The following is a 17,613-nucleotide window of genomic DNA, read 5'->3' on the forward strand; positions in this document are numbered from 1 at the left end:
GCCCAAGAGACAGAAAGGGCCACATGAACCAGAGATTACATCAGCCTGAGACCAGAAGAACTAGACGGTGCCCAGCTACAAACGATGACTGCCCTGACAGGGAACACATCAGAGAACCCCTGAGGGAGCAGGAGAGCAGTGGGATGCAGACCCCAAATTCTCATAAAAAGACCAGACTTTATGGTCTGACTGAGACTAGAAGGACCCTGGTGGTCATGGCCCCGAGACCTGCTGTTGACCCAGGATAGGAACCATTCCCGAAGCCAACTCTTCAGACAGATTGGACTGGACAATGGGTTGGAGAGGGATGCTGGTGAGGAGTGAGCTTCTTGGATCAGGTGGACACTTGAGACTCTGTTGGCATCTCCTGCCTGGAGGGGAGATGAGAAGGTAGAGGGGGTTAGAAGCTGGTGAAATGGACATGAAAAGAGAGAGTGAATGGAGGGAGCGGGCTGTCTCATTGGAGGAGAGTAATTGTGAGTATGTAGCAAGGTGTATATAAGTTTTTGTGTGAGAGATTGACTTGATTCGTAAACTTTCTCTTAAAGTACAATAAAAATTATATAAAAAAAAATCTCCATCTACTACTGAAAGGACTTCTCCTGCGTCTTGTCACCACAGAGACCTGCAAGAGTGGTTGAGCTGCTGATTTTTCATCTCTGTGATGACTAAATAAAAAGCGAAATCTCCTGGTATTTGGAGTATAACTTGCAATGCTGTGTCTCAAGCCTACTTCACATTTTCCACATTCCTTAGGCCATGATGAAAGTGAGATGGAAGAGTTGTGAGGACGCTGAGGAACAGGAGAAGGCAGTGATGGGTGGGGACCATTTCTAAGTACCACCTCAACACCCTTAGAAGTTACAGGAGATGGCAAAAGTGCCTGTACTCTGGTCTTCAAATAAGTAGTCATTCCACAAAAGCACAAAGGTACCACCAGACAAGGCAAGAAAAAAAGGCAACTTGCTGCTTAGATGCTGACCTTTCCAGTGATTATCAATACAATCTTTTCCAATAAAAACAAGCTTTGGTATACTGTTTAGAAGGAAGACGGTCATTAAAAATGAAACAAAACGCCAACACCCTTGATGGCAAAACACACTTAGTATATTTAAATCAATTTCCATCACAGGGCATTAGCTGATAACCAATAGCTACCTGATACTATGGGATGTCACACACACCAGAGTGACAACTCAATTGAGAGAAGTCCTCCCTTATAGCAAAGGTGTCACGAAGAAAGAGAGAAGCCCCAGTTCACCACGGACTTTGTCCCCTGTTGTAAACATCTTCATAATAGGAGTTGGAGGGGAGAGGAGAAACAGAGATCACCCAGGAAACTTCTGATAGACAGTATCATTTATCTGTTTTCTAAATAAGATACCAACATCAAGGAAGGAAAAGAGAGAAAATGGATTATAAATTAAAACAAAAATATATCTGTATAAATCTTTACTCTGAGTCAGTAAGGTTTGGTCTCTGTTGAAGCCAGGACTTAAGAGAAGGGGATTTACTTGACATCACAGCCCTCCAACTTGCTCCGGGGCATGTGCATCAAGGACAGCAAAAAAACTGCTTGAGACCAGAAGAATTACTTACAAAGATCTCCTAGATGTGTCAGGTCTACTGACTGCCCAGAACTGCTAACAAAATTGCTCTAACTCCAAATTCCTTCAAGCTCTCAAGATGGCAACTAGAGCAGACAAAAACCCACCACCCAAGGAGTCATTTTTTCCACATAAGGGAATGAGGGAAGGGGGCTGAGCCTGGTATGAAGGCCCTTGCATCAGGATTCATCAGAAAGAGTCTAAGTTTAGTGGCAGCCATACCAAAGCAGCTTTCCTCCCCTTCAACCTGGGCCTGGTCTCCTAGGAGGCTGGAAGTGTCAAAGGCCTGACAACAAAGTTCCATGGCTTTGGAGTGGCCGATGTGCAATAATGGCACCAGCAACACAGATGAAACTTGGATTGTGAGGGTCTACGGATCACTGACTACTGTACCATCAATCTTGCCTTCCCACCTACAATCGATAACCCAGAGATAATCAGCCTGTGGTACGTCCTACTTCATCTACTTGGGAATAGGGGAGAGAAATGAAATACAAATTAAAACTTCTGAAATGATCACTTCCTGTTTCCAGCTTGAGCTAGGGCAAATGTGTCTGAATAAAGCACTTGCATTAAACAACATTTAAGATAAAGTAACTTCAGTACATTATGAATATGAAATTTCCCTCTTCTGCAGCCCCATTTACTTCAGTCACTGTCTCCAGGCAAATTTTCCAGCGCTCAGCCAGTGAAATGGATGGCACGCAGCAGATGTTACACAAGGCACTTATTTTTCCGAGAAGGTGGTGAGCCAGGAAAATTAATCTCCTTCTCTTAGGACCTCTGCCCCAAGCTTCCGGGGAAATAGTGAATTGGGCTGGACAAGGGAAGCAGCTACGTGATCCACTAATCAGATTTCCGGAGTGAAAATGCACGGTAGAGTGTATCTCTTCCTGCTCTTCTTCATGGTAGAAGGACCTGAAGATAACAAAAGAGCTTTCCCTTCAAATTCAAAGGAGCTTTTTTTTAAAAAAAAATTAAAGACAAAATATAAGCAAAAACTAAAGAAATAAAAGGACAGTAAATCAAACCCCAATACCCCCAAATGTAAACCAGTCCAATGGTGACTGATGTCTGGAAGTTAAGGCAGGCAAGAATGACAAGAGATGGAAGTAGCTGGCCACAAAAGTGCCTTGCAGAATTCTCAACCGTGTTCTTCCATCTTCCAAGGCCGAATAGCTATTTCTGGTAAGTCAAAATTTTTCTATTAAAAAGAAAGCCGAATAAAAATAAAAACCACTCCAGAAAAAGGGTCGGGGGAGAACACTGCAGAAAGTCAAGCCACTGACCGCCGGCGGATCACAAGCAGTCCGTGCTGAAGTTGGCCTAAGCACCCCTCATATTTGTGCTGTCACTTGCATTCCTCACCCAGATCTCAGTAGCTCCGACGGAGCTGATCACATAGCTGAGTTTCTGGTTGTCCTTCGACACCAGGTAGATGGCTTGGCTCTTATGGTACCATCTTTTATCATAGTACTGTTTGCCCTTTTCAGATATCCAGGCCGGAGACTCTGCCCGTGTGGCAGGCAAGTGTTCAGAAAAGGATGGGGGTCCTGGTCTCTTAGGTGACTTAAGCTTATTGAATGTCCTCAGATCCTCCCCGATCTGTTTATAGTTTAGCTGGGCAGGAGCAGGTTTCCTCCTCTTGTCTGGGATGGGGACAGGATCATTTGGTTGCCTCCGCAACTTCCGGGTCATGATGAGTTTCACTCCCATAGAATCTCTAGTCAGTTCCATTGTGAGGTTTTCATTTTCAATCATCTTTTTCTTTTCTTCTAGTTCATCAGTTAGGTTCTCGTTCAGCTCAACCTTGTTGCCTTCAAATTCTTTCACCAATGCCTTCTTTCCTTCAGTGTAATTTCTTTCCACTTGTTCAGTTTCCAGCTGGAGGAAGAGTTGCGGGTTTGGTATCCTCTGTTGGTACTGCTGATCTAGTTTTTTCATTCTCTTCTGATATTCCTGTAACGTACCTTCCTGCAGCTGCTACAACTGCCTCTCGAGAGGAGCCAGTTTGTCCTGATAACATCTGTTCCTTCACGGCCATCCAGTCCTTCCTTGTCCTCGGGGTAGCATTCTGGTGCTGGTGACGCTCCAGTAGGGGCCGGGGCCAGAGCCAGCAACCCCGCGGCACTCATGTCGCCTCTATCAGTAGCAGAGTGTGCCACTGGCAGACGGTGGCCACTCGCGCTGGAGACTGGATATCTAGCCTAGCAGGGCTTGAGGGGGCCGCCAATTTGAGCTACTTAAGCCTTTTAATTTATACTATCAAATTGCTTTCCACAAGGGTTGTATCAATTTATGTTCCATCAGCAATTTAAACATGATTGCTTGCCAGTAATATCATGTTAAAATAATAAGTAAATGATATATTTTTTACATTTAATCTCCATTATTAATTATTGCACACTTCATATTTACCTATTTTTTATTTCTTGTCTTTCTTCGTGTGGCTTGGCATCTCTGCCCATCTCTGCTCAGCTAGCTTGTTTAATCTCTTTTATATCTCAAAAGAGATTGACTCAAGATATACCCTTTAGTCATCCTGCCTCATTAATATAGCAAATAAAACCCATTCCCAGATGGCATAGAGGTTAGGATTTTACAATATGTATTTTTGTGAGACACAATTCAATCTACAACTTTTTCCCACAAAAGGGATAATTTATCTTTACATAAAGGAGAAAGCCATGAAAGAAAGATCTTGGTACTCAAAAGTGTGCTCCAAAACCCTAGTGATTTAGAAAGGATAGAATCTGTTTCCTAAATGGATACTAATACTATTTACTGTAGGATGGAATTATTTAACTTCAAAGCAAATACAATTCTCCAAGGATAGCAGTGTGTGCTCCTAAAGGTCAACTGTGTCTTAGGGCTCGGCTGTAATTCTTCTAGTGTAGTATATATAAAAAATATTGTGAGATTCATATGAGTATGGCATCCTTCTATAAAATAAAAAATAAGATATCTGTTGCAAATGAAATGACAAGTCCCAAATATGCTGAATAATGGGAAAGGGAGAGGGGACCAGTAATATGAATTCATTAAAAATTTGCAATATTTGACAATTCCATTATTTAATTAAACAAAAGTGTAAATCCATGATTGAGTCAAGCATCCAAGTACCATAGAGGCATTTTTTTTCTCCCTACAAAAACCTCAGAGCAAGTTATGGGAAAAAACATAGTCATAGACAACTTACTCTGTGCAACTGTTAGTTTGCAAACAAAAATGACAGCATAAGCATGGGGGCATGTGTAATTTTGGAGAGGGAATTTTTGGTATAAACCAATAAATCGTTAAGAATGTGCTTTCCTGTATGAAATATTGAGAGGAAAATTATCATGACCTCTATTTGTTAAAAAAGAAACATAATATATTTTTTTAATTAATTAAAGTGAAAGATATGATTTCTGTCCCTGAGGGCTTCATGCAAAATTGAAGGCAAATGAGGTTTTCTTAGACAAACACCTGAAGAAAATAATCTACCAAAAATGGTTTCTAGAACAAATGGTGTGTAAAACTAATGAAATAACTAATTGACTATCTAAATAAACAGATGAATTTTGTTTATTTATATACTGAATCTACTTAATATAAATTTGCATGTATTCTTTTGTAGATCCATTTACACGTTTAAGAGCACATGCAGAGAATAAACACTGTGGCATGCAGTCATTTTAAAGGAATTACAAAAATTGTACTAAGAGTGCTCCAAAAAGATCTATAAACAGCTCGACAAATCACTTTAGCAATACCACTTTTATGGTGCTTATTGTTCTATATTGTGATTATATATTAACATGTCACTGTTCCCCGCTATAAATTCCTTGAGGGTCTGATCTAGGTCTTGGCTTAATTCACCTGTAATTTCCCAGTGATAGGTGCTCAAAGAAAATGTGTGGATGGCAGGAGCAGATTAATTGCGTGGCATGAATACAGCAGATGTGTGCAAAAGTATTCTTTTCTTTTTGCTGTAAGTCATTTGCTTGCACAAGCCCACTTGGCTATAGCATGTTGCCATCTTCCTGCTGTTCTTGCTCCATGCATTGACAATACCACAGGCATCTGCAGTTTTTCGTTATTGGAAACCTCCAGCTAAGGTTTCCTGGATAACTGCAAGGCTATTTTAAATGCTCTCCCATCTTCTGTCTTTTATTCCCTACAGTCATTTGTTCACTTATGTCTGATTATGTTGTTCCTCTGTTTAAAAGACTCCAATGGTTTCCCATCTGAACTGGCAATGGTTTTCAATACCTCTCATGATCTGATATTTTTTGCTAGCTTTCTCCTGCCACTCTCCATCTACCTCACAGTCTCCACGCTGCTCGTCAATATCAAGACCTTGATGCTTGCTCCAACATCAAGACCTTCACACTGGCTGTTCCCTCAGCCTCAAATGTTCTTCTTGCCGATATCATTTGTTTTAGGATTCTGCTCAAAAATAAACATAATTAACTTTTGCCCGCTTACTCTTTAAATAGTATCCAGCACTATAACTAGCTCACCATGTTTACCATACTTGCATTTATCATCTTTTGATCACTCTGTAATTTATTTATTTATTTGTATTTGTTCATTGCTAGCCTCCCCTCTGGGATATGAGCTCCCTGAGGACAAGGGTTTTATTTTAACTGCTCTACCTCACCACCTAGAACAGTATTTGTCATCTATCTGGCACAGAATATTTTAGAATGAATGAGTGAATGCATAAGAAAGAAGGGGTTGTCTCCTTCATCCAAAATCATTTACAAATTTAATGTGGCTTTTCAGATACTCACTGCCTCTCCAGTATACACTCCTTTCCAAAAACACTCTTTATAGTCTTAAAGCCTCTTTAAAAATCTCTGCCATGGAAAAAGCTGCAAAACAATTTCTGCCTCATTAACACCAAGGTGGATCAGGAGTATTTGTCACCTGTACAAAATATACCATCAACAACACCATGACCATCACCTACAACAACAAGAACCATACATCAGGCACTATTCTAACTGCATTACATATATTGATTCATTTTGTCTTAACAACTTGTTGTTGTTGTTAGGTGCCATCAAGTCAATTCCAACTCATAGTGACCCTATGTACAATAAAATGAAGCACTGCCCTGTCCTGTGCCATCTTCACAATCACCATCATGCTTAAACCCATTGTTACAACCACCGTGTCAATCCACCTCATTGAGGGTCTTCCTCTTTTTCACTGACCCTCTTTTTTCTACTTTACCAAGCATAATGTCCTTCACCAGGGACTGATCCCTCCTCACAACATGCCCAAAGTACGTGAGATGTAGTCTTGCCATCCTTGCTTTGAAGGAGCATTCTGGTTGTGCTTCGTCCAAGAAAGATTTCTTCATTCTTTTGGCAATCCCTGGTATAGTCAACATTTTTCTCCAGTGCCACAGTTCAAAGGCATCGATTCTTCTTTGGTCTTCCTTATTCATCTTCCAGGTTTCACATGCATAAGAGGTGATTGAAAACACCATGGCTTGGGCCAGGCGCACCTTACTCCTTTAAGTGACATCTCTGCTTTTCAACACTTTAAAGAGGTCTTTTGCAGCAGATTTGCCCAATGCAATGCATCTTTCGATTTCTTGATTGTTGCTTACAAGGGCATTGTTTGTGGATCCAAGTAAAATGAAATCCTTCACAATTTCAATCTTTTCTCTGTTTATCATGGTTCCATTTATTGGTCCAGTTGTAAGAATTTTTGCTTTCTTTATCTTGAGGTGAATTCCATACCGAAGGCTGTGGTCTTTGATCTCATCAGTAAGTGCTTCAAGTCCTCCTCACTTTTAGCAAGGGAGATTGTGTCATCTGCATATTGTAGGTTGTTAATGAATCTTCCTCCAATCCTGATGCCTCATTCTTCTTTTTTTGTTCAGTAACTCTGTGTATTTCTTCCATCTTCATTTGATGCTTCCAGTATTGTTTAATATTTTCCCCTTGGAATCCTTCAGTATTGCAACTCGAGGCTTGAATTTTTTCTTCAGTTCTTTCAGCTTGAAAAATACTGAGCATGTTCTTCCCTTTTGGTTTTCTATCTCCAGGTCTTTGCACATGTCACTATAATACTTTACTTTGTCTTCTCGAGCCCTCCTTTAAAATCTTCTGTTCAACTCTTTTACTTCATCATCTCTTCCTCTCACTTTAGCTACTCTGCATTCAAGAGCGAGTTTCAGAGTCTCTTCTGACATCCGTTTTGGTCTTTTCTTTCTTGCCTGTCTTTTTAACGATCTCTTATTTTCTTCATGTATGATGTCCTTGATGTCATTCCACAAATCATCTGGTCTTTGGTCATTCGTGTTCAACACATCAAATCTATTCTTGAGATGGTCTCTAAATTCAGGTGGGGTATACTCAAGGTCAGACTTTGGCTCTTGTGAACTTGTTCTAATTTTCTTCATTTTCAACTGGAACTTGCTTATGAGTAATTGATGATCTGATCCACAGCTGGACCCTGGCCTTGTTCTGATTGATGATATTGAGCTTTTCCATTGTCTCCTCCCACACATGTAGTCGATTTGAATCCTGTGTATTCTATCTGGTGAGGTCCACATGTATAGTTGCCATTTACGTTGGTGAAAAAAGGTATTTGCAATGCAGAAGTTGTTGGTCTTATCAAATTCAATCATGCAACCTCTGGCATCATTTCTATCACCAAGGCCATATTTTCCAACTACCAATCCTTCTTCTTTGTTTCCAGCTTTAGCATTACAATCTCCAGTAATTATCAGTGCAACCTGATTGCATGTTCGATCAATTTCAGACCATAGAAATTGATAAATACCTTCAATCTCTTCATTTTTGGCCTTAGTGGTTGGCATGTAAATTTGAATAATAGTGGTATTAACTGGTCTTCCTCATAAGCATATGGATATTATCTTATCACTGACAGCATTGTACTTCATGATAGATTTTGAAGTGTTCTTTTTTGATGATGAACACAACACTGTTCCACTTCAAGTTGTCATTACCAGCATAGTAGACCATATGATTGTCTGATTCAAAATGATTAATACGAGTCCATTTAAGCTCTCTAATCCCTAGGATATCAAATCTTTATACATTCCATTTCTTTTTTGATGATTTCCAATTTTCCTAGATTCATAATTTGTACGTTCCAGATTCTGATTATTAATGGATGTTTGTAGCTGTTTCGTCTCATTTTGATTTGTGCCACATCAGCAGAGGAAGGTCTTGAATGCTTGACTCCATCCACGTCATTAAGGTCTACTCTACTCTGAGGAGGCAGCTCTTCTCCAGTGGTTTTTTGAGTGCCTTACAACCTGAGGGGCTCATCTTCTAGCATTATATCAGACAATGTTCCACTGTTATTCATAAGGTTTTCACTGGCTAATTCTTTTCAGAAGTAGACTGCCAGGTCCTTTTACCTAGCCTATCTTGGTCTGGAAGCTCAGCTGAAACCTGTCCACAAGGGGTGACCCTGCTGGTATTTGAATGCAGGTAGCATAGTTTCCAGCATCACAGCAACACACAAGCTGCTACAGTATGACAAACTGAGAGACATGTGGGGGAATGGCCATCTAAGATACATCAATTGGTCCCATCCCACTTGGAGCAAAGGAGATTGAAAAAAAACAAAGATGCAAGGAAAATATTAGTCCAAGAGACTAAATCAGTTGCCTTTGAGTTGATTCTGACTCATAGAGACCATATAGGACAGAATAGAACTGCCCCATAGGGTTTCCAAGGAGTATCTGGTAGATTCAAACTATTGACCTTTAGACTAAAGGACCACATAAACCAGAGGCTCCACCAGCCTGAGACCAGAAAACTAGATGGTGCCTTGCTACCACTAATGACCTCCCTGACAGGGAACACAACAGAGAGTCCTGGACAGAGCAGGAAGAAAATGTAGAACAGAACTCCAATTCATGGAAAAAGACCAGCCTTAATGGTCTGACAGAGACTAGGGGTACCCCCAAAACTATGTCCCCTCGGGCACACTGTTAATTAACCCAGAACTGAAATGATTCCTGAAGCCCACTCTTCAGGCCAGGAATAGACAGGACTATAAAACAAAAAATAGTGCACTTGAGTAATGTGGTTCTTATTCCAATCATGTATAGGAGACCAAATGGTCAGCTCCTGTCCAAAAGCAGGATGAGAAGGCAGGTAGACACAGGAACTGATTGAATGGACACAGGGAACCCTAGGTGGGAAGGGAAAGTGTGCCGTCGCATTGTGGGGATTGCAATTAATGTCACAAAACAATGTGTGTATAAATTTTTGTGTGACAAATTAACTGGAGCTGTAAACTTTCACCTAAAGCGTGCACACACACAGACACACACACACAAAGGTATGATGCTAAATAAATTCCCTGGCAAACATAATCAGTTTGTCATTTCTCTAGTTTTAATGAGAATTATCATGGAAAGATACATAGTACAGACATATTTTAATCCTGAAAGCAGGAAAAATTAGGACACCGAAAATACATTTTAATATTTTACAGCTTTATTAAACTAGTGGAGCCCTGGTGGTGCAGTGGTTAAGAGCTCGGCTGCTAACCAAAACGTCGGCAGTTCAAATCCACCAGCTGCTCTCTGGAAACCCTATCAGCCAGTTCCTACTCTGTCCTATAGAGTGGGCATGAGTCAGAATTGACTCGATGGCAATTTTTTTAAGGGTGTTGAACTATAATTGATATACAATAAATTGAATGTATTTAAAATATGGTTTTATAAGTTTGACATAGGCATCAACCCAAGATAATGAACATAAACTTCACTCCAAAAAGTTTCCTCATGCTGCTTGGTAATCCTTTTCTTTCCTCCACATCCCTCTAATTGACTAACTTTCAGTATTTATAGATCAGTTCGAACTTTTGAGAATTTTATACAAATTTAATTTATATGAATTGAATCATGCTGTATGGTCACTTTTTTGTCTAACTTCTTGTACTCAGCATAATTATTTTGCATGCATCAATTGTATGTGCATCAATAGTTTACTCAACATAATCTTACTCAGTATAATTATTTTGCATGTATCAATGGTTTATTCCTATTTGCTGCTAAATAAATAGTCTTCAAGTTTGGACCTCAAAGCCCAAATAAGGCAAATGTCCAATCAAAGGTTTTGATCCCAATTAAAGGTGATTTGTGTAATAATTTTGGGTGCTTCCTTCCTTCTTTCTATCATAGAGTGACAAGAAATATCAATGAAATCTTCTTTTCTTGCTAGCAACTAGACTTTCCCTTCATTTGCTGACTCAGCTGCTGTGGAATGACCGTTTCATAGCTGAGAACAAAGACTACAAAATCCAATGGACTAAATTCAAATGGGACCTTCTTCTGAGGCAGTGTAACATTTTGCTAAGTGCACAGAGCCCAGGTTGTGCACTGCCTGGGTCACGAACCTTCCTCCATCACTACTAACTGGCTTAAGAAATGTGCCCAATCTTATAGTCCCTCTGTTTCCTCATTGGTAAAACATGGCTGATAATAACACCTAATTAACAAGTTTCTTCCAACTTTTCCTATTCCAATCTCCAATAATTATCAATGCATCTTAATTACATGTTTGATCAATTTTAGACTGCAAAAGTTGGTAAAAATCTTCAATTTCTTCATCTTTGGCCTCAGTGGTTGGTGTGTAAATTCGAATAATAGTGGTATTAACTGTTCTTCCTTATAGGCATATGGGTATTATCCTATCACTGACAGCGTTGTATTTCAGGATAGACCTTGAAATGTTCTTTTTGATGATGAATGCAACACCATTCCTCTTCAAGTTGTCATTCCTAGCATAGTAGACCATATGATTGTCCAATTCAAAATGGCCAACACCAGTCCATTTCAGCTCACTGAAAGAAGAAGGATCGGTAGTTGGGAAATATGGCCTCGGTTATAGAAATGATGCTGGAGATCCCATGATAGAATTTTGCAAGACCAACAACTTCTTCATTCCAAGTACCTTTTTTCACCAAAGTAAGTGGCAACTATACATGTGGACCTCACCAGATGGAATACGCAGGAATCATATTGACTACATGTGTGGGAAGAGATGATGGAAAAGCTCAATATCATCAATCAGAACAAGGCCAGGGACCAGCTGTGAATCAGACCATCAATTACTCATAAGCAAGTTCAAGTTGAAACTGAAGAAAATTAGAACAAGTCCACAAAAGCAAAAATCTGGCCTTGAGTATATCCCACCTGAATTTAGAGACCATCTCAAGAATAGATTTGATTTGTTGAACACGAATGACCAAAGACCAGATGATTTGTGGAATGATATCAAGGACATGGTACATGAAGAATGCAAGAGATCACTAAAAAGACAGGCAAGAAAGAAAAGACCAAAACGGATGTCAGAGAGACTCTGAAACTTGCTCTTGAATGCAGTGTAGCTGAAGTGAGAGGAAAAGATGATGAAGTAAAAGATTTGAACAGAAGATTTCAAAGGGGATTTTGAGAAGACAAAGTAAAGTATTATAAAGACATGTGCAAACACCTGGCGACAGAAAAACAAAAGGGAAGAACACGCTCAGCATTTTTCAAGCTGAAAGAACTGGAAAGAAAACTAAGCCTTGAGTTGTAATACTGAAGGATTCTGTGGGAAAAATATTATACAAGGCAGGAAGCATCAAAAGAAGATGGAAGGAATACACTGAGTCACTATACCAAAAAGAACTGGTTGATGTCAATCCATCTCGATGAGGATCCTCCTCTTTTTTGCTGACCCTTTACTAAGCGTGAAGTCCTTTGCCAGGGACTGGCCCCTCCTGACAACACGTCCAAACTATGTGAGATATGGTCTTGCCATCCTTGCTTCTAAGGAGCATTCTGGTTTTACTTCTTCTAAGACAGATTTGTTCGTTCTTTTGGCAGTCCATGGTATAGCCAACATTCTTCTTGTATTCTCTGCTTTCAGCCAAGATCCAACTTACATCAGAAATGACACCCCCAGTTCTGAATCAGGCTTGAATTTCTGGCAGTTCCTTGTTGATGTACTGCTGCAACTGCTTTTGAATGATCTTCAACAAAATTTTACTTGTGTATGACACTAATGATATTGTTTGATAATTTCTGCATTCTGTTGGATCACCTTCCTTTGGAATAGGCATAAATATGGATCTCTTCCAGTTGGTTGACTGTCTTCCAGGTAGTTATCTTCCAAAGTTCTTGACATAGACGAGTAAGCACTTCCAGTGCTACTTCCATTTGTTGAAACATCTCCGTTGACATTCCGTCAATTCCTGGAGCCTTGTTTTTTGTCAATACCTTCAGTGCAACTCAGACCTCTTCCTTCAGTACCATTGGTTCCTGATCATATGCTACCTCCTAAAATGGTTGATTGTCGACCAATTTTTTTTGGTATAATGACTGTGCATTCTTTTCATCTTCTTTTGATTCTTCCTGGGTTGTTTAATATTTTCCTTGTAGAATCCTTCAATATTGCAACATGAGGCTTGAATTTTTCTTCAGTTCTTTCAGCTTGAGAAATTCTGAGAATGTTCTTCTCTTTTGGTTTTATAACTCCCAGTATTTGCACATGGCATTGTAATACTTTACTTAGTCTTCTCCAGCTCCCCTGTGAAATCATCTGTTCAGCTCTTTTACTTCATCATTTCTTCTTTTTGCTTTAGCTACTCTGCATTCAAGAGGAAGTTTGAGTCTCTTCTGACATCCATTTTGGTCTTTTCTTTCTTTCCTGCCTTTTTGTATTTGTCGTTCTCTGGTATTGATTGGTATTGTAGAAATAGTTCAGGTCATCCTCATTTTTCCTCGGTATATGAGGATAAGGAATACTTTCTATAGCCATCATGTTCAATTCCTTAAAAGGGGGTATACCTTAATGTTGACTTTAAAAATCAGTTGAATTGCAGTTAAAGCAATTCCTTTGTTTAGTGAAGTTTATTATTTTTATTCTTATTTTTATTTTAGGAATTGGAAGAGGGAGAGTCTATTAGCTTCCTCACAGCCTTAATATTGTCCAGAATTTCTAGATTTTTGTAATTATAATTTAATTTTTATTTGTTTAAAATAATTTCATATAAAATAAGTCTTAAAAAATATATACCTCAGTACTACCTAACTAGTTTCTGCTCCAGTACTCAAGAATTTTCCTGCTCTTTAACTCCATATTACATGTGAAGATTAAGTACTTTTATCCTACCCTTTCTAATTCTCTCATCCCTCCACCTATTCCACTTTCCTGAATTTTACCAATACATTTACACTATAATTATATTTATACAAAAAGTCATTATTTACATTAAAGACTATTTAAATACTGTTCACACCTAAACAATGTATATTAATATTGTATCTACCTTTTTACATACATTTTGTTGCCCTGGAGTTTAAATTTTGGCAGAGACAACTGGCTATCTACCCAAACATTCATCTTTCTCTTCCTCATTAGTGGTAGGACCCTAGTGTTTAGCCTGGAATAAAAATAAGACCCCATTGCAACCTGAAATTAAAGCAGTTACGTAGAGCCAAGTGCAGTTCGAATTGTTTTGTAAAGGGTCCTTAAAAAGATTATTTGGGTGAGATATATCCCCTTTTGTCTAAAAGATGCAGAAAGCTGAGCAATATGTAAAGGACCTATGGGACACTATCTAGAAAACCAACATATGCAGAATAGTCCAAATACAAGGTCACAAAACAGTGTCAATTAAAAAAAAAAAAAAGAAAAACTAATCATACAAACTTTCTTCTCTGATTACAATGGAAATGAAAATAGAAATTAATAACAAGAAGAAAAATAGAAAATGCACAAATATGTGGAAATCAAACAATAAGCTATTAAATAACCAATGAATCCAGAAACAAATCAAGGGAGAAATCAGGAACTTATGGGGTGCAATGAAGACAGTCCTCAGAGGGGAATTTATAGTGATAAACACCTATGTTAAAAAAAAAAAAAGAAAGCTCTGAAATCACAAACCTAAATTTACAATTTGAGAAACTAGAAAAAAAGAGCAAACTAAGCCCAAAGCTAGCTGAAGGAAGGAAATAACAAAACTTACAGCGGAAACAAATGAAATAGAGAACAGAAAAGCAATAGAGAGAATCAACACAACCAGAAGTTGGTTCTTCACACAGATCAATAAAATTGATGAATCTTAACTAAACTGGTAAGAGAGAGAAAACGCAAAAAAGTAAAATCAGAAATGAAAGTGGGAACATTACAAAAGACACTTCAAAAATAAAAATGATCATAACAGATAACTATCAACAATTGAACCTCAATAAATTAGATAGATTAAATGGAAAAAATCCCGTAAACACATAAACTACCTAAACTAACCCCCCAAAAATAGAAAATCTCAACAGACTCATAACTAGTGAAGAGATTAAATGAGTAATGAAAAATTTCCCAGTGATAAATACAACAAGAAGTCCTGGACCAAATGGCGTCACTGGTGAATTCTACCAAAAATGGGAAGAATCAACGCCAGGGCTTCTTACACTTTTCCAAAAAATTAAAGAGGAGGGAACATTTCCTAACTCATTTTATATAAGGCCAACATTGGTCTGATATATTTAAAAAAAAAAAAAAAACTTGAAAGTAGGGACTCAAATAAATATTTGTACACCAATGTTCATTGCAGCATTATTTACAATAACTAGAAGACAGAAATAACCCGGGTGTCCATTAATAGATGAATGGATAGACAAAATGTGGTACATATGTACAGTGGAATATTATTCAGCCTAAAGACAACTGAAGTCCTGACACATGATACAACATGCATGAACTTTGAAACAGTATGCTGGATAAAATAAGTCAGACACAATATGACAAATACTGTGTGATCCCACTTATGTGAAATATCTACAATAGGCAAGTGCATAGAGAACAAAGTCTGAATGGTTACTACGGGCATTTGAGAGGAATAAATGGGGAGTTATTGCTTATAGGGGAGCTGAAAAGCAGTTGAAGGTAATGAAAAAAATTGAAAACAATTAGTGATAATGGTTTACTATATGGTGAACATAATTAATGTCATTGAATTGTACATGTAAAAATGGTTCAAGTGGCAAACTTTTGCCATATATAATTTATCATGATAAAATTAAAAAAAAAACTTCATTACCCATTTTATATGATTGGCAGTAATAAGAGAATTAAGCAAAATTCTATTTTGCTTCATAAAACAGTTATGACTCAATGGAAGGGCAGTATTTGCTAAATGTTTCAATCAGTTTGGTTTATTTCACCAACTCAGAAATAGATAGTAAGAATGAATTGAAATCTCCGCTTACCTTCTCCTTATTTAGCCCTTGGTATTTGATTTTTTATTCTTAATAGCTCTGTTGGGGTAATGGAAACGTTTCCCATCTCTGTTGTTGTTAGGTGCCATCCAGTCAGTTCCCACTCATGTACAACAGAACGAAACACTGCATTGTCCTGCAGCATCCTCAAAATTATTGCTTTGTGTGAGCCCATTGTTGCAGCCACCGTGCCAGTCCATCTCCCTGGGGGACTTTCTCTTTTTTGCTGATCCTCTACCATATCAAGAATAATGTCCTTCTCCGGGGACTGATCCCCCCGATAACATGTCCAAAGTACATGAGATGAAGTCTCGCCATCCTCGCTTCCAAGGTACACTCTGGCTGTACCTCTTCTAAGACAGACTTGTTAATTTTTCTGGCAGTCCACTGTATACTCAGTATTTGTTGCCAACACCGTAATCCAAAGACATCAATTTTTCTTCGATCTTTTTTATTGTCTATGCATAGGAGGTGATTGAAAATGCCATGGCTTAGGTCAGGTGTAACTTAATCTCTATCTCTGGCAAACGTTTAATAAGCTTTTTTTATTTTTTTCCTAATGCTGTTGTGATGCTGGAAACCCTGGTGGAGTAGTGGTTAAGAGCTACAGCTGCTAACCAAAAAGTCGGCAGTTCAAATCCACCAGGCTCTCCTTGGAAATCATATGAGGCAGTTCTACTCTGTCTTACAGGGTTGCTATCAGTTGGAATTAACTCAATGGCAATGGGTTTGTTTTTTGTTTTGTCTTTTTTTGGTTGTGATGCTATGCCTAGTTTGAATTTCTTTCATGCTTATGATAATGTGGAAAGAGCTATATAACTCACGTTAGGTCATAAGAAACTCAATTAAAATGAAATATATATATGTGCATAATACATATATTTATAATGGTTATGCAACCCATAAGTTAAACTTTAGAATAGGTTTTAGATGTAAAATTCAAAAGTAAAGTCTGTTTTGGCACAGTTTAGAAATTTGGGTTTTATTCTGCACCTGGATTGCAAATCGCAGCTAAAATTATAAACTAAATTTCAAATGCAAACCTGAAACCAAAGTATAAAAGCTATAGAAATTCACTGAAGGACAATGTATAATTAAATCCATTGATGAAACATAAATAGATCTTCCAGAAATGGGATGTCATGGCAGTGAAGGTACTTAGTGGTACCGAAAGACACCTGAACCTCCAACATGAATTTGCAAAACTTAGAAGTAACTTTGGAGTTCCTTGCAAAGAACAACTGATGAGTTTAAAGAATTCACCAAATAGAGGAAGAAATAGTAACTAAACAAAAACATTATTTGTTTATTTTTAAGAGAACTAATAAATTAATTAACCAAAACCAAGGGGTACTCACACTTATAGTTCTTAAAAATTCAGTCCATAAGTCCACACATATTTTGTCCATGGATAAATGAATTCTTATCTTCTAAAAAGTCACCTTTAACTGTAACATGGAAGGTTTAAAGTCTTGATGATAAGTTCATCAACTAAATTTAATAATATCCCTTCCTTTTTAACGGAAGCCACCAAAAGGCTTTCTTTCTTCGGCAGGTTGAAAGCCAGCTATCTGTGTTTGCATGTTCTAGTCCGTGCACATCAGCAGCTAACAAAAGGACACTGTATCTGATGTGTTTGTGTACTGTGTGTGTGTAAATAGGGTTATTCTGGATGTGTTTGTATAATGGTGTTTTATACATTTGTTTCTTCTTGTACTCAAGAATAAATGCTGGATGTGCATTTTCTTAACC

General features: G+C 38.2%; 1 pseudogene; it reads right to left on the reverse strand.

Moving 5' to 3' along the window:
• Window positions 1-2,637: 2,637 nt before the first annotated feature.
• On the reverse strand, window positions 2,638-3,742 carry LOC100667103 (sin3 histone deacetylase corepressor complex component SDS3-like; annotated as a pseudogene).
• Between the last annotated feature and the right edge of the window lie 13,871 nt (window positions 3,743-17,613).

This window comes from Loxodonta africana, chromosome 16 (genome assembly GCF_030014295.1).
Source record: "Loxodonta africana isolate mLoxAfr1 chromosome 16, mLoxAfr1.hap2, whole genome shotgun sequence".
NCBI lineage: Eukaryota > Metazoa > Chordata > Mammalia > Proboscidea > Elephantidae > Loxodonta > Loxodonta africana.